The sequence below is a fragment of the Falco punctatus genome (assembly GCF_963210335.1).
Source record: "Falco punctatus genome assembly, chromosome: 1".
NCBI lineage: Eukaryota > Metazoa > Chordata > Aves > Falconiformes > Falconidae > Falco > Falco punctatus.
The window spans coordinates 8,038,825-8,058,029 of record NC_137580.1 but is presented as its reverse complement, the minus strand read 5'-3'; the positions used below and the strand labels follow the sequence as shown (position 1 = coordinate 8,058,029).

At 37.0% G+C, this 19,205-nt stretch overlaps 1 long non-coding RNA gene across 1 annotated transcript in view; it reads right to left on the bottom strand.

The window, feature by feature from the left end:
* Positions 1 to 19,205, bottom strand: part of LOC308060855 — a 62,322-nt gene extending 43,117 nt beyond the window's left edge. Inside the window, exon 1 of the long non-coding RNA XR_013926941.1 lies at positions 1 to 19,205. This exon is cut by the window's left edge and continues 36,054 nt beyond it. This is a non-coding gene — a long non-coding RNA (uncharacterized lncRNA).

Genomic DNA, 19,205 nt, shown 5'->3' with positions numbered 1-19,205 from the left:
CACCTTGCTATCCAATGTGCTTTTTTTATGCAAGCTGTACCTTAAAGCAACCAGAACTTCAGTACATGAGCTTTTCAATACTGAATTGAATTTCTGCCGCTATCTTCTTATAAAAAGCAAACCGCAAGATGTTTAAACAGGGCAGACTATAATAAATCTCAAACATTCCTTAGGCAAATGTGTAAGTTTGTAATGGGGATCAAAGCTGAATATATAAATCCAAGATGTGAAAAAGAACAAAATACGCTCAAAATGTCTAAAATCACTGGCAGACAATCTAGCTGTCTAATGTCAGACTACCAAATAAAAGATAAAGAAGGCATATAAGAGGGAAAATAATCTTTTCATACTACAAGGGAGAAAAAAATTGAGCCAAAAATCCCCTAAACAAAAAGCCACATGTACAATGCTCTTAATATGCCAAAGCCTATCTATGTAACTATCAATCAATGTATGTATCAGGAACCGTACCAAGAATCAAATAGAACACTAACATATACAGATATAACATTGGTATATATTTATAGCTGAACACTGATATACAACTATGTCCTGTATCTATGGAGACAAAAATATGTTTGTAGGTTGGGTAAAATATGTTTTATCAGGCTAAATGCTATAATTGATTAAAAAAAATAAGCATTCATGCACAGAAATCCTTCTCTGGGTAATTAAAGATTGTATAAATTTGCAGCTATATTAGCTGGTCTAAAAAAAGTGTTAACACTATTTACAAACCTGTTCTTGTGTCCTTAGGACTTTCCTGCTATAGCAAAACATCATTACCTCTATCTAGACATGTCTACCATTTATATTTAATATAATTTTTGGGACTTGATGAAAGCAGTGTTAATTGAACAACACCCTCACTCGCTTAAATAATTATTACTCAATTTCTCAACAAAACTGAACAAGAAAAACCTTCTAAAACACACCTCAAAAACACTGAAAATCACCTCTGTCCTGATTTCAGCTGGGATGGAGTAAATTTTCTTCCTAGTAGCTGGCGCAACGTTGTGCCTTGGATTTAGTATGAGAACGATGTTGATAACACACCGATGGTTTAGTTGTTGCTAAGCAGTGCTTACCCTAAGTCCAGGGCTTGCCCGTTTCCCATGCTGTGCCAGCGAGGAGGGGCACAAGAAGCCGGGAGGGAGCAGAGCCAGGACAGCCGACCCGAACTAGCCAAAGGGATATTCCATACCATAGAACAGCATTTGCAGTATATAAACTGGGGGCAGTTGGCCGGGGGCTGCTGTTTGCTGTGGGGGACTGGCTGGGTATTGGTCAGCCAGTGGTGAGCAACTGTATTTTGCATCACTTGTTTTTTCCCTTGAGTTTTATTCCTCTCTCTCTTTTTGTTATCTCCCTTTTCATCACAACTGTTAGTACTAGGTAGCACATTTTACTTTATATCAAACTGTTCTTATCTCATCCCATGGGCTTTACCTTTTTCCAGTTCTCCTCCCCATGCCATCAGGCAGGGAGGGGTGGGCGGTGAGTTAACTGGCTGAGGTCAAACCATGACAACCTCTTACTCTTTTTTTTTCCTGTCAGGATACATGTAAAGTTTTGGGGGACTCATTCAAACAGCTAACAAATCTGTCCACAATTAAAATTATAGTTTAAATGTTGGCGAAAGCAGTTGTTCTTCAAAAGAGAGATAAAAAGTGCATCCATGTTCATCATGCAAAATGCTTTGAAGTAATTTTGGAAGAGAAGTGCTGACAAGTAATTCCAATAATAATGTAAGGAGAATAATAGAATATACACGGGACAGTACAAGAAAGAACAAAAATTCTAAAATGTTTAATGAACCTAATTTTAAATAACTGTGAAGCAAAAATGTTTTTTAAAATACTAAGCAGATGTTTAATCATCTCAGAGGAAAAATGAAATTAAATAACAGACCACAAAATTTCAGGTTATTAGCAGAATATCATTGCAAGTTCAAAGTAAAATAAAGTGGCTCCATTGCCTGTGCGAATTCAGATAGAAAATAGTTTGTATAAATTTTGTTATGTAGAAACAATTTTGGTATTGACCCTGTAAAAAGGCATTTCTAACCTTGCAAGCTTTGAGTGACTGACTTTCATCTCTGAAGCATATTGGTCTTACCCAACCACTGTACACTGCAGAAGTGCTTGACATTGAACTAATTATATTGTATGACATAGTGTTAGAATAATCAGCTTTTAATTAAAAGTTAAAGAATACAATTTATACAAATAAAGCTCTAGGTTAACTGAAGAATTAAAATGTTCCAGGCGCAGGGTATTGTTTTGGCTGTTCTGTCTATTGGATTACTGTTGAAATAATAGACCTCCTGGGAAGAGCATTGTTAAAACAGAGTTTTCATGTCAGGGAAAGACGCTTCAAACACACTTGTTAGTGGAACATATATTAAGAGGCAACCATTACCAGTAGGTTTTTGATTTGTTGCACCAAAGAGAGGATGGGTGAAGACATTAAAAGAAATACTGCTCATTCTTCAGTTGCACAGATGAAGAATGGAGGAGGAATGGAGCAGGCAGTTTTGAAGAGGGTGTAGGCATGCCAGGAGAAATAATAGGAAAATAAGTGTTCTCAGCTTAAAGTGAAAGTAGATTGTACAAAAGACGGCTAGGAAGAAGGTAGCTTCAGTAGGTAGGATGAAGCTTGGATGATGGGATAGGAGGGATGAGAAGACAGACACGTTGCAGAAGAGTCCTCGGCAGAATTTGACATTAGCAGAACGATGCTAATTACATGCTTATTTAATTATATATATTTATTAAAATTAAATTTATTAAATCCAATTTGTTAAAATTAAAATAATGAAAAATAATATATATATATATAATTATAATCTGCTAATACCAGACAAGACAAAGCTCAGAGCTGAGGTGCCTGGGACTATGGTTAAGGACCTATAATTGTTGGGTTTTTTTCTCCTTTAAGCTATTGTTTCTAACATGACAGTGATGCATTCAAATTTAAATCACAGTAAAGATGAGCAAAGCAGGCTGTTGTGTGCTACGTGCAACATACTGTATGATATATCCACAAAATAGTAAGTAAACCTGATAGAGCAAACCGCTTATAATATTTTTACTAGAATGAAATTATGTTTAGTCTCTCAAGTTAGGATTAATAATGTCAAATTAATTTATGCTCCCTCTAAACCAGTAGGCAGAGACACGCAGCCAGTATAGTCATGATGATGTCTGACTCACTTGTCTCCAGTGCAATAAATTTAGATGAGGTATCCTCTATGCAAATTGAAAATAGATATCTGATCCAAAAGAAAGTGATGCTGTATGAAACAATTTGCAGGGCTGTGTCAGGCCATACTGAGTAATGCTCCTTGTGCTATAAATTAGTGTGATATAAATCAAAAGCATTCTTTTTTTGACCTACACTATATGAGATACAAGATCATATAACTGACAGGACAGCTAATAAGTGTAATTGTCCACACTTATTTTGTATTAAAATTCCAATCAGTGGCAAGTTTGGAATCATACATTCATTGAAGATTTTTTTTTCTTACATACAGGAATGAATCATTATTAAAAAGTGACAATAGACGAGCTCTAGAAAACTCAGAGGCAGATCCTGGTAAAGATGCAAAGTCTCAGCTGTGTGCCTGAACCTGCTGGTTATGCCAAATAGAGTGAATATATTGCACAAGCTCTTATAACAGTTACTTTTAGCTCTGCTTTCAACGCAACCCAAAAATTCTGCAAGAAGGACCGCTGCCACATTTCTGTCCATCTTTAATACGTTATGCAAATGTCTTTGATAAAAAAAAAAAAAAGGAGGTCTCAGCTCTGCAGAGCTTCTCGTAGCCCACTAATGCCCAAGTGGAAAGTTATCAAAGGAAACTCTGTACCATTCTGTACCCTGGCATTATTCAGCTGAAACTGAAGGACACTAATCTGTACCAGCTGGCTACAGTCCCTAGGTTGGTATATCAAATGAACACAGCCAAAATACACTGTCATGCCCCTCTTCACATCTCCTGCCTTGAGGGTGAGTACAGGAAACAGCACAGCACCTGGGAGGTCACCTTTCCAGTGCTTTCATGAATTCTAGGCATGATCCACACACTGATTAAAGTCCTGCTGCATTACCTGAGCACTTTTCCTTCCTAAATTAAATTTGCATTGCATGAAACCATCAAAGCCAGCATGTAGTCCTATTGGAACCTTATTAGGTTCAATGCATGCAAGTGTATGGAAAGCAGGTATGTCTACCAGAACAAGGAGTATAACGGAGACTCATTTTTCATGCAAAAAACCCCACCCCAACAACAAACAAACAACGCAGAAGTTTGATTTTGCATGCATTGAGCAGTTTCTTGTGCTGAGTGGCACCTTACTGATAAAATACTCTTAGATTCTACAGATCTCCCAAGTGCACAAGGCACCAACATTTACAGCTGCGAGTACAGCCATCTGATCCGAGGCAGAAGAACTGGACTGTAATTTTCCAGACCTGCAAATCTGAACAGGTTTGTACAGAGCTTCCAGTGATAAAGTCTAACTTTCAAAGAAACAAGCTGAGAAGCAGCTACTCCTTTGGAAACTCAGAAGTCTCTCCAGTCACAGTAGTGTGATTTAAGTCACATTTGAGTAAAACCAGCTGGATTCTCTTGTTGCCCCACCTTAACACTAAGTTTGTCAGCGGTTCAGATGTGGAAAACAGGTACCAGTTATGCTGGGACAGGAAGGCAAAATTATTTGGATTACCCCTGTCATGGTTTAACTCCAGCTGGTGATCGAGCACTGCACAGCTGCTGGCTCACTGTCCCCAGCTAGGATGGGGGAGAGGATCAGAAGGGTAAAAATGAGAAAACTCATGGGTTGAGATAAAGACAGTTTAATAGGAAAAGCAAAAGCTGCGCATGCAGCAAACCAAGGAATTCATTCACCACTGTGCATGGGCAGGCAGGTGTCCAGCCATGCCCAGGAAAGCAGGGCTCCATCATGTGTATGGTTACTCAGGAAGACAAACACTGTAGCATCAAATGTCCCCCCTCTTCCTTCTTTCCCCAGCTTATTTACTCAGCATGATGTCCCACGGTATGGAACATCCCTTTGGCCAGTTCGGGTCAGCTGTCCTGGCTGTGTCCCCTCCCAACTTCTTGTGCCCCTCCAGCCCTCTCACTGGCAGGGCCTGAGAAACTGAGAAGTCCTTGACTTAATATAAACATTACTTAGCAACAACTGAAAACGTCAGTGTGTTATCAACACTGTTCTCACACCAAATCCAAAACACAGCACTGCACCAGCTACTAAAAAGAAAATTAACTCTATCCCAGCTGAAACCAAAACAACCTCAAAATATTATACTTGGATCTAGAATCTCCTGGATTCCAAGAGGAACTGAACAAAAGCCAGATTTTTTTTATGTTACATATGCACACTGTTAACTGCATTGATAAAAACTTGTACTTCTCTCTTCATCCCATTTTAATATTGATGAGCTGGTTGTGAGCACACTGGCACGCTGTCTTGCTCCTACTGAATTGCGTGTCCTCAAACGGAAGAACTGAGCCATAGGCTGAAGGCATTACAGCTTTAATGCCACCAAAAGTAATTACATACAGGTAATTCCAATTTATTCATATGTTACCACTGTCCATATTATTACATAAGTGCATTTCACTGAGGTCAGAGTATCAAAATCATATAAAATTGAAAATAAGACCAACCTTTCAGATATACAATTGGTTGTAGAGAGTCACACCAAAGGCCCTCAGACCCAGGAATTTGCCAATGGCAGAGTCAAAAAGAACACAAAAATACAAAAATCAAGAAAAATACCTATGCTACTTACTTGAATACTCAAACATCTTCTAAACATTTGAGAGACAGATTACTCAAATCAAAGGTTTCAATGGATGTTGTAATGCTGAAAGGATTTATCTTCCATGAACTTTTCTACCCTCCCTATTGAAACAGCATAAAGTTCTACCATACACAACTGGCCATGGCAACACATTTCACAGCTTATTGTTATTATTATTTTACAATTTTACATTGTCTTATATATATTACTTTATTTGAACGTGCTTTGGACAGCTACCTGGAAATCAAAGGGTTTCTAATCAATCACAGCAACACAAATCATCAAGGCATTTCAGATTTGAAGAACAAAACCAGTCCCACTCAATTATGTTCCTGTTATGTTAACTAACTTTAAGCCCAAAGTATCCTGCTAGTGCAAAACTGAAATTTGTTCATTTATATGGATAGTGCCAGCACAATCTGTGCCTCTGGATTTGCATCCTGCAAATATGTACTAAAAGAAGCCTTAAGTCATAAAAAAAGCCTCAAGTCAAATATAAAGGTGGACATTAAACTAGTTATCTTTATATATTTCATTATATTTATTTTTGATCTATGGACTGACTTTTTAAACTTTAAAGTAAACGGGCATCTGCAGTTTTGCAACAAATAGTGCAACATCATAGAGCATTAGAAATCTAAACTGAAAGAGATTTTTAGCTTACCATAAATGACAATGACTGTCTTTGCCCTAGCTGACAGATGGGCCAAAAAAAAGCTGATAGAGCAAACAATGAACAGGATTTTGATCAAATCCTATATTTGACCCATTTTTAATCTAAAAATGTTCTTTAGGCTGCCATATAAAATAAAAAATGCTTTAATAAAACATTCCAGCCTTTAACTATAAACTGAATGATAATAAAACGTACATGACTTTTAATGTGGAACTTTCATCATACATTTTTTATTTTTTTAAATCACAGATTTTAAGAGAACAGAATACGCAAAGTGAAAGTAAATTCATGGTATGCAATATCATTATCATACTTATTCAGTATGAAAGGGATCACGATGTTCCTGGGCTGGCTGAAAAATAAATACCATTGATGCAAGCCCTAGCAAGGTAAAAATCATTAAAAATAATAGAAATATTAATTATAACACGTTGGAAAGGGACACCACTAACTGTATAGTATACAATCAGGTCTTGTGGTCCAGTGGCTCAGGAAGTTTCAAAAATATTCGTAAGGGACAGATTCTTTCTTACCTTTTCCTGGGGAAACACCAAGACAACAGGTGAGGAGCTGGCACTCAAAAGTCACCAGTGTTTTACATTCAATAACTGATGTCCAATTATAGCTAAATCAATTACTACAGCTCTACATTAGGGCGTAACATATTCAGGTTTAACTTACATTTGGCTGTCATCAAGCATATCTTTAAAGTGTTTTGCAATTGCATGCCACTAATGTTGTATCAAGATGTTTACAAGCACTGAGTAAATTCATATTCATATCACTGGAATTCTGGATTTAGATTGGTGCCACGTATAATTTATCTGAAGTGAATGTGAACTGTTTGGCTGGATAGGATGTGGCTGTGCAATCCTCCTTTTTTCCACCACCGGTGATAACATGTGCCTCGTTCTGCTGACAAGAAGCTTACTCTGCTGCTTCCATTCAGGATGTTTGAATCCTTTACAGTTTATTTTGTTTGCATTTAGCATTTCTTGAACGTAGGCATTTTATAACAAAGAAAAATTCACCTTGCTCTCCTTTGAAAATAAGTAAAAACCCAACAGCTACTTTAACAACTTCAGGCTATATTGTGTCCTTAGCAAATGTGTAAATGGTGATTTTTGTTTTGCACTCGTACATAAGGCATTAGCTCAGTCACACAAATGCAACACCACTAGAGAGGCTCCTATCAAGTAGTTAGATACCATTATACATCTGCTGCTCCATATTCTTGTGAAAAAAACCTTGGCTTTTCAGCGCCTTGTATGCTTGACTTTGTCATAGCACTTGCCCCAAAGTGATCGAAATTGAACCTTAATATATATATAGTAGAAAACAGAAAAGTTAGAGATACACTGCAAGCCTAGAACTGTCAGTTCTGAATTTTCATTTTTGACTTAGTCAATGCAAGATGAAAGCTCTATCCTTTTTTCTACCTGTCTCTATAACATCGTAAGCAATGACATATACCTGAAGACAGTGACAGCACAGGGCATCATCCTTGACAATTCAACATATTGGTTACTGTTCTTACATGGAGAAAATTTCTCCTTAAGTGAATTTATCAAAATAACTGTATATAATCTGAAAAAACTTTAGAGTTTTTTTGGTATTTTTATGCCTTAAATAATCTTGACTCCTATGAACAATAAACTGGCATAACCCCATTGATGAAGTTATTAATGTAACGTACATGTTTACCTCAAGTTCACAAGTAACTTGGTCCCATACTGACATTCCAATACGTCCTATGAGACTTGTTGGTGAACTTATATTTCCAGAAAACAAAGCAAAACATGTTACGGACACACCCAAATTAATTTGTAGCTATCCAGAGAAAAAGAAGAAATTTCAGGAAAGCCTCAGCTATCCTTCGGCATTTTCTACTGAAAACTTTCACAATTATTTGTTACATTACACAGCACTTTCCCATCATCACTGTGTTTGAAAATGTTTGAGACAGCCGCTGATCTCAACCGGATATTTGGCAGAAGCTAAAAATCAAAGCATAGCATCAAAGAAGTTCGATACTAACACTCTAATTCACACATGCTCATTGATAGGGAAGAACATTGCCACTTCAAAACTGGAATGTCTGAAAAAATGAGGGTATACCATCATCTGCCTGTGTGATTTAGTCCACAGAAGGTTATTTTTGCTACTTTAAGGGAACGCAAATCAACAAAAACAGAAAAAAAAAAAAAAAGGAGGATTTTCATTGACTTACTATTTCCACAAAACTTTGCCTTTATGCCAGTTTCCAACTGTGAACTTTGTAGTGATACTTCTTGTGGGTTGCCAGGCACCAGTTTACAGTCAGCATGAACAAATCAAAGCACTTAATTTCCACCTTGCTGCCCTAACTCATTTTTCAGCCTTTATAAATACCATTAACATCTCATTTGTAATTCAAACCCCAAACCCAGGTACTGCCTTTAATGTGCATCTTTCCCTAGTCTTCACATCACTGAGATATTCTAATTTTGCTCCATCTTCCCACACAAATTTCCTAAAGAGAAGGCTTTCTTGTGCGTCCAAACAGATGAAATTAGCACCTTGGCCTTGTACCTAATGTATTTCAGTCTTCTCCTGTCAGCCTTGACCCTCTCCATCTTACACTACGGAAATCCACTCAAAATGCTGCACAAAAAGTAAATCTTCCTTATTAATTGCATGTACTCCTGTCACCTCTGTTTTTCTTCTATGGTTTTCTCTTCTCTCTGAATTAAATACAAAATTGTGTACTTATATCACTGGTTGCCACGTGCACTACTAAGGTGCCACCTTCTTCTTTTCCCCATCATTCTCCATCTGTTCAATTTTCAAAGATCTTTCTATAGCCTCTTTTTAAGGTCATCTTTTACAGTTGGAAACACTTGCAAATTTCCTAGAACCACCTCACTATCTCCTCCTCCTCCTCCAAATTTTACCAGGACAGTACTAGACCATGAAGCTTATAAAACTTGTGTTCAAGACAAGGAGCAGATGGAATGCAAATACCGTTTCCCTTGCCAAATTTTCATTTCTCATCATTATATGGCCCTATTGGTTTGTTGTAGGTATCACTAATCCTATCACAAATTTTTGCTTCTTGCTGTATGGAGGACTTTTCATTGCATGTTTAATCTTATTCCAGACAGTGGACAGATGGACTGAAGACATATGTGTTACAACAAAAATCATCAAGCCTTGAACAGCTTTCTGCTTCAATCATCTATTGTGTGTGTTCCCGTAACAATTTCAATTTTGAACTGTTTGCCATTTTAAAATCTTAGTGTCACATCAGGCCCTTTTTTTGAACTCTTCTCTTTTTTCTAGATATTTTCCATTCTAAATAAAAATAGTTTCCTGCAATTTTCAGCTGAAAACATAGAGATGGGTATGAATTTCCAATTTAGATGGCTCAAAAAGGGCAACGTGACACCAGCATTTATGACAACTCTAAGTAAATCACTTAAGGCAGTTATCATCAAAATCTCTTTCAGAGAGATTTTTTTTGTACATTTTCATGAGACCTTTGATTAGGACACCCAAGATGTTTAAACAGCAAAAGTATTGAGGCCTTGGGCTTTCCCTCATCAGTACTCTAATGTTTATCTTCTCTGTTATTTATAGACTCAACCTTTCAACAGCATTCATTGCGTACTTTAAAAGTTTCAATTTTTTATATCATTGGTTTCATAATTAACGACAGTCTTAAAAAATTCCTCAGACAATTCTCACCTCATTTGGAAACGCACACAAAATCCCCCCTTTTTCCCCACAGCACAACTTCTTACAACTAAAACTTTTCAAAACTCAAGAAGATTTTCACTTTCAATAGCTCTACACTCTCTTTTTACTTTATCTTACTTCTACTTACTCTTTTGTTATTACTTCAGTGTTACCACTATATTTACCACACACGATTTACCACTCTCTGCCTTCTTCAGCACCTCATGGACTGTTTCTCAGAAATGCGTAAAAGGTCAGAGCATTGCCATTTGCCATGCATGTTGGAACCAGTTAAATATCCAGCTGGGTTTGTTGTACGTGATGTTGAGGTACCTGTATCAAAAACTATATTCTCTCATTAATAACTGTCTAACAAGATTCAGCGTGCCATTTAGCACCATAATAGTTGTTGCTGAAACTATACTTTGCAGTGGGAAGTTAAAACTGAAAAATGACCCCAAGTAATGTTGATGTTCAGATAATTAACATTTTAGTAGTTCCCTTTTGAAAATGCCCTGCGACTCTCTTCTGCAGTCTTCCCCAAGAGCTTTATATAGCCTTACTTAAGGGAACATGTAATTAGACAGGATTTAAAAGGTCCCACTGGCCACTTCAAGCTCTATGTTCGCTTCAAAAAGAAACAGAAGCCATTTACACTGTATTGTTTGGTTTTGTGACTAAGATTTCCTAATATTTAACAGAGGTGCTAGAAATCCAAGGAAGCTTTAAACAACCAGGGAACAATGTAAAGCCAGAAGTGAAAATATTTAAAGAGAAGTAAAGAGGATTTAAAATCCATTTTACACAGCTGCATCTGCTGTGACAGTTTATTAAGCTGCAAGGCAAGGGATGTTTTTTCTTGCTGAAATATTTACCATAAGCTAAATAGAATTGTCACAGTGTCTCCAGTCACTGCTGTAGAAAGCTGAACATTAGCATTCCCAAATGAGAACATTACTTGATTGATTCACTGAGTGAAAGGTTAAGCAAAATCAGATCAAAATGGAAGCCAACATGCAGCATTCAGATCTGTGGAGGGAACTGAAAATGGGAGAAAAGCTGGAGGGGGGAAGTAATAAGCTTTGTGCATTGGTGGATAAAAAAATGGCAAATTCTCAACTGTTTTCTAACAGCTCCCAGGCTCTGATGCTGTACCAAGCAGAAAGTGCGTACATTTGAACCCTTCTTTTTGTAGGAGAAACTGCCCAATTTCATGAGGGCTTGGAAGGAGTTATGATTTCTCTTCGAGGAAGCGACCACCTTGGTAGAGGAGAGCAATGTCTAAAATAATGATCTGGGGGTTGTTTGCTTTTTCTGAAACCATTAACGTAAGGTAAGATCCTTTAAGTTGTGCCATTCACAAGTGATGTATTACTGGCTTTGGTAGAAAAGCAGGAACACAAATCCCTTCATCTGGAAGACTGGCTACCATTGGAAACATCTCTCTCAAAACCAGCTGCCAACTGCAACAAGCTAGATCTCCTATCACAAAGCCTCCAAGACACATCTTTCTTCTAAACAGATAAAAGAAAGACACATCTTTCTTCTAAATAAATCCTTCTTTACTAAATCCTTGTTAAATTTTCAGTCATGTGAAATAAGAGAGTCACTGGTGCGCATAATACCAAAACAAAGGCTTGGTCATTCAAACTGGACATTTCCTTCAGCAGGTCAATTTCAACACCAAATTAACCATGACAGTGCCCATTTTTATTTTGTACACGTGAACAGATCAGCTACACGGAGCATAGCAGAGAAGAGACTGAGGGGAAAACACACCCAAGCAAGAGGTAAATTCTGCCTGAGTCCTGCAGACACTTCTGCAGAAGTCAACAGAACTACCTTTGTGAATCAGGCATGCAAGATGTGACCCCTCGTCACATTTTAGCCCTTGATATTTAGAGAGATATCATTGCAGTGTGTGTGTGCCGCACAGCTAGACCCTGAAATAAAAGCTATTGACCTCGAAGAGCTGGTTCCTAATTAACGTTACCCATCTAAAATCACACAAGTAGTTCTGGCACCTTTGGCCGTTCATGGATATTAGCTGTTACCTGAAAAAGCACCAAAACAGTCTGCAATTAAATGTTCTTTAAAGTTCTGTTCTTTCTAAATAAGGAAGAATTTGTGCACGATACTGACAGTTTTTTTCCCAGTCTTCTGAAAATATTTTCAACACTTCGTTTTATGCTTATCTATACTAAAAATGAGACAATAAACAATTATGTTAGGAAATTTCAACATTACATATTGCATTAGAAGTCAAAGGTTTTGTAATAGGATGTCACATCTCTAAAAAGTTATTACATACGGTCTAAGAAACCAAATAATAACCTGTGCCAGGACAACTTCTCTGTAGCACTAATTTTGTTATCACATGTCACCTTTCTACAAAATAAGTTGTTCTGGAAGCACACCAAGCATAAGTTGCTGTGTGCTGCTCTTACAATAGTAAGTGTGGGTTTTTCCAATATTTTCATGACCTACACCATCACAGGACCTTCAGTTTCTTACTAAAGGCTGAGCTCTAATTCTTAACAGTTTCACTTTTTTAACACAACTTTTTCTTTCAGGTAGATTGGGGGGAGGGGGCTGAAGAACGGGGATCATAAACAGGAAAATTTTTTTCCAATCATTTATGACTTTTCATGAAACTTATGGATTTAATATCTCTGATACCTGTCAAAAGCTGCACTAGCAAGGAGGGGAGAAGCTCAGCAGTAGCAGGTATTGGGCATACCAGGATTCAGAATTCAGAATATATTTGAAAATCAAAACTAAACTAATAAGATGAAAGAAGGTTAATATCTTACAAAAAGAAGATTGGCATGACGTAGGCTACAAAGCAACAAAGGGTATCAGAAGGCTAATATGTGAAAAAGAAGGTCTTTCCCTTCTAAGGCCAAATAGCAGGACAATGGGTGTCCCTAGAACGCTACACCCACCCAAAGAACCATAACTCATTTTCATCCCCAGCACAACCAGCATTGAAAAGCTCTCATGTGGCCCATGTTCATTGAAAACGTCATTGATTTTTTTGTATTTACATAGTAATAGAAAGGACATTCACTGGTCACAAGAGGAAGAACTAAGAAATCACATTCAATGACAGAGGGTAGAATAATTACCTAATTAAGTCATAACTGCAGGAAATTAGGCAAATTCATGAAATATGCATGGGTAATGGATCAGTATATTTTCCAGGCTTCTACTCTGTTGTTTTCATCTGCAATATGCATGCTAAAGGGGGAGGTGAGAGGCAGGGGGAGAAAGTAGAGTGGGAGAGCAAGAGCAAGGAAGGTCTGCGTGCTGCATCTGCTTTGCAACTTAAAATAAAAGATTAAAATGGATTTCAAAAACAAGTTTCAACTGGTTAGTGTCACTTGAGGTATATTTCCATTATATAATTCTGATATTTAAACCTAGTATTTTTCATATATACCTATAAAAAGTGTTATGTATATTACAAAAGTGCAGGGGATCCAATGCAGCTTTGATATAAAACTGCTGAGGCTTAAACCTGACATACATCAGTGCCACACTTGATCCCTTCACTGAATTCTATATGCTTAGGAATCCTGACTACAAACCTGATCACATTTACTCCATGCCTGTCTTTCAAATGCTGAAGTAGAAACCCGTGATGCTGGGAAAAATGTTTTCAGACGTTATTCTCCCTCTACATTCTGGGAACCCGTTACTCTGTAGTATGTGGCCAGCAGGACTAGGGAAATGATCATCCCCATGTACTCAGCACTGGTGAGGACCCAATGGTGAGGGTCCCTCACTTCAAGAAGGACGCTGAGGTGCTGCAGTGTGTCCAGAGAAGGGCAACGAAGCTGGTGAAGGGTCTGGAGCACAAATGTTGTGAGGAGCAGCTGAGAGAACTGGGGGTGTTTAGTCTGGAGGAGACTCAGGAGGGACCTTATTGCTCTCTACAGCTCCCTGGAAGGAGGCTGTGGGCAGGTGGGGTGAATCTCTTCTCCGAGATAACAAGTGACAGGACAAGAGTAAACAGCCTCAACTTGCACCAGGGGAGGTTTAGGTTGGATATATTAGGACAAACCTCTGAAAGGGTGGTCAAGCGTTGGAACAGGCTGCCTGGGGAGGTGGTGGAATCACCATCCCTGGAGGCATTTAAAAAAAAAAAGCATAAATGTGGTGCATAGCAACATGGTTTAGTGGTGGACTTGGCAGTCCTGGGTTAACAGTTGGACCTGATGATCTCAAGGGTCTTTTCCAACCTAAATGATTCTACAATAACCTTACTGGTCACTCTGAATTATTCTCTGCTTTTCATTCTAGGAACCATGAAATTCAGTCTCACTAGGCTGATGCAATGAAGGAATAGCCAGATGAATGCCCGAATACCAACTTTTAACCCACTGGAGAAGTTTTTAAGTACTACTTTCCTTACTAAAATTCCTTTTCATTGTCCAGAAATGCAGAAGAAAACAAAACCAGAAATTTTCTGAAAAAGGAGATTATGAGCACCCTACACTGAAGTCCCATTAACAAGCTAGGATGATAGGAAAGTCATCACAGAAACTTCTGAATGGGAAAAGATGAGGGGTAAGGTGCTAAGAAAGAGTTCTCTTCATATCTAAGAAGCTTACCTTGCATTTAATACAATGTCCTTGACACAACATGAATTGATAAAACACCATGGTTAATAAAAAGAGCAAGAAGCACTACCATCAGCATTCAAGAAAATGTCCCTGGATATTGTGACACTTTCAGGGAAGAATCAATATTCTGCAGTCCTTTTCACACCTAACGCACCAGTGATGCACACAGCATACGTTTTCAAATATTTACCCTTAGCAATACCATAAAACATCAAATACAGAACTGATCTTGAAATAAGCAGGATATTTACTTTGAGCGCAGAAAGGAAATATCCTTAGATTTCCAGCAGCTTACCACCTCTATAGTACATCCTAATTTCATTTCCTCTATATTTTTTTCTAATTATCAAACTAGTTAAAGTTAAAACCATTCTACCCATGCAAATATTCTGTCAACTTGAAACATGATTCATTTAACTCAGATGTTAGTTTTATCAAAGTGGGTTCAGTAAACTCACAAGTTGGGAAAGATGTTTTTGGCAGCCCTCAGTGTGATCTCTGAAGCCCTTCAGAATGGGGACCCTTAGAAACATGCCTTACATTTTCAGCACATGCACCCAGCCAAGTACATCTCCAGATAGTAAAGAACAGTGCAAACGTAGGCCTTTTCAGTGATAAGTTCTTCATTTAAGAATACTGATACTACAGGGACCACAAAAGTGCATCACAACGGCAGGTTTCAATGATGTCCTCTAGCACCTTTTTCACTTGCTCTGCTTCAAACTTTTCACCAACTTTAGTTCTTCCACGCCGCAGTCCCTGGGCTGCAATTCAATAAAGGACGTAACTAACATGCGGAAGGCCCCTGTGTTACACATACTACTGGGTTCCACTTTGCTGCGTTTGTTTAACAGATGTACAGGCACTGAAGTTGTTTTTATTAAACCTTTCCCCTGTTGTTATTTGAGTTTATGCATGAAGCCACCATAAAGGCGTATTTTTAGCCTTGTGAAGTGTTTTTCCCCTCTCTGTTAATTATCAAGTACCTGACTGATTGCTCATGATTGATGACTGATGGGGAGAAGGTTCAGCAGGTGTTAATGGTTTGGTTAATGTGAGTGGCACAGACGAAGGAAGTGGCCCAGAATTCCATCAAACCAGGCCTGCTGCGGTTGCCTATAAATGGTTTTCTCCATGGCAGAGTCTGTGAATTCCTATTATAAACCAAAAATGGAAATTTCTGTAAGATGTTATTACTTTAAAGAGTATTACTAAAGTAGTATGATTACTTCTGATATTTGCTTATGGAAATTATTGTCTATTTAAACTTTCAAGTGACACAGAAGGTATAGTCAAGTGAAAAAACTTCAAGTGGAATAATCAAATGAAATACTATGAAAAGAGCTTAGCATCAGGAAAGGTAACTTGCAATTTAATCTAAACCTATCCTAATAACTTCATATAATTATGAAGAGAAATTCATTTACGTGAAAGGCTTAAATAATTTTTGAAGATGATAAGTGAACAGGATGTCATCTTAACAGCACAATGACTTCGTCTGAGACAGGGGGAATGCAGCCAAGCTTTAAATAAAAAAAAAAAAAACAACAAACAAACAACCACCCAAATTTGAAATAGATTTCTAATTAACTAAAACACAGACCCACCTTTCTGGTATCTTCTGCTGCGGCGGACTCCATGCTGTTGTGTTTTTTTTAATATGGTCATAAGTATTACTCCCCATCCTATGTTTAGTGAGCTCTTCTTAGAAGCAGATCCTGAAGGGAGTAGGCTGGTGTTTCTGCCTACATAGCACTTCAGTGAAAGACATCAGGATATCTAAAAAAATCTGCTAAAATGAGGGTTTATGTAATCTCGTGTAATCCATTACATACATGGGATGTACACAACTGAAGTGACTAACCCACTTAATAGAAGTATTTGTGCATACAAACTTGTAGAATATGGATATGAAAGTTTAATTATTATTTTTTTTCTTTTTAGTTTCATTTATATCTTTTATAATACTTTTATTTTTGTATTTCCAGAAGGGGAAAAATTCCTAGAAACAATAACAACCTCAGTCCAAGAGAAAAATCTATAGAAGGTTTTTGAAATGTTTATGAAAAAAGTCTTACAAATAAATAAACGTGAAAGAGGAGAGATCTTAGAGCTAAATTAATGCTTAAACATGATTCAAAAAGGTAGCTGTCAACATTCTTTCAAAAACAGTTTTAAAGTGAAAAATTAAAAGGATAAGAGTTTATATATAAGTATATAGTTCTGAGTATAGCTAGCAGTGAATACTTTTCTACTGATAAAAGCTTTTTTTCTATAATACAAGGATATGAGTATTACCCAAAGTTATGAAACAAGTCAGAAAATCAAGCTCATTGTGTGTCTTAATGTTAAAATGTGCATTTATATTAATTTTGAAATACAGATTATACAAATCTGGTTTTGTAAATCAAGATGAGTTTGATGAAAACATCATCAAAATGGGAAGGCAATCTCTGAATCTCGTGTCATCATTTCATTACTGTGTCACTTAAATTCATAAAATCCTGCTTCAGAATCTCCTGAAATTTTAGCCACTTTTCTGTTCCAAGGTTGACACGATAAACAAATTCCAAACTCAAAGTTTGAATCTTGTTAACCTAACACTGGGAAAAAAATAATTTCCCAAATTAAGTACAAAACAAAATCTGTTGAATTTACAAAGGTACAGTAATCATGCACATGACGGTTATAATGTAATTTCCTTTAAGTTTTAGAAATGCAAATTTCAAGCTATACGAGCATGAAATACCACATACTGCTCACATCAAGAACGACAGAAAATAGTTTTATTGAAGTAAGTTCTTGGATCTTAAAAGCAGTTAAGAATTTTAGGTATAAAGATTCTGTCAAGTTCCAATAGGATTTCTACTTCCAAATCCAGCAAAAGCTTTTGTAAAATCCCATCCTCTTCTCTCTATCATATTGGCAAGCATTCTTTGAAAACATGTTTGTGAAACTGATTCTTTTTACACTGGAGACAGAACACGAAGTTTTCTTAATGCTCCTTCTAGATTCTGATATCTTCTGTGGAAATGAAACAATTTCAGCTTAATAAAATTTGTAAAGGCTTTTACTCTAAGTAATAACAACGAATTAGACATCTATCCTTTACCATGCTTCAATATGTTTAAGTTGAAAATCCAGTTCAGTGACTTCAAGAAAATTCACAGACAAAATATGGCTTTTTACAGTCATTTTAAAAAAGAAAAAAAAAAAAAAAGAAAAAGGGGGGGGCATGGTCTTTATAGCAGCAAAAGTAGGAAACTTCGGACAGATGAATAAAAGAGCTTTTAAGTCAAAAGTTCAAAACCCAGATTTCATTCCTGTCCAACTCAACTAAATAAATATACCCAAAGAAATATTCTTGTTGCTTTCAGTAGCAACTGGGTACAGCTTCAATGCTTGTAACAAAACTCAATGATGAATGTAAAGGAAATACAGAAACTACCAAAACCTCCAGACATATTAATGGTCTTGGCAATAAACTTGCCGAGGTCAAGAATTCAGAAACACGGGCACCTACAGCAGGAGCACGGCTGTTCGTGCTGTATCCCAAACAGCTCAGGGCATGCATTTCTGGATTACATTTTCCTCTAAAGAGAAATTTTACAATGTCTTCCTAAAGTGGCAGTCAGAAATGATGATTTCCTGACAGTGATATGTGACTATCACAAACAGTGCTTTCTGAAGGCAGCATTTCTAGTTACCGTGTACATCCAGAATGGCAGGTTTATAGAAGAAAACATTGGGAACTACACCACACTTAAATATTGTGATACAAACCACAAATTTCTCTTGTTCAGGTTCGAACAGGTGCTTTTTGAATGTAGTCTAAAGAACAATAGTCTGCAACGTGCATATCTGTAATACATATATATACACGTATGTATGTATACACCGATATAAGTCATGCATTTATCTGTTGTCTCCATTACATCAGTAGGTGTTACTTCCGTAGCTTGGCAGACTACATCACAATTACTTTTGTACTTCATCTAGACAAGATTTCAAAATTTATATGTATTAATTTATCATGTATGCTGTTAAGCATTGCTACTCATTTGTAAGAGGCTGATTATACAAAGACAAAAAAACCCCAGCCTCTGAAAAACAGCTTTTTATGTAAGAATATTCCAAGTACTATTATGGGAGTTTCCATCCTTTTTCTGCAAAAGTATCAGATATATTCCACAAATATTCTATCTGGGGGCTTGAATCTTTTGGGGAAATTGGCTTCTTGACAACGATTTCCAATAAATAATCTAGTCATTTTTTGGTATGAACCCTCACAGAGGAAAGACGACATTTCTTATGGAATGAAAAAGGACACATAGAGCGGGAAAAAAAAA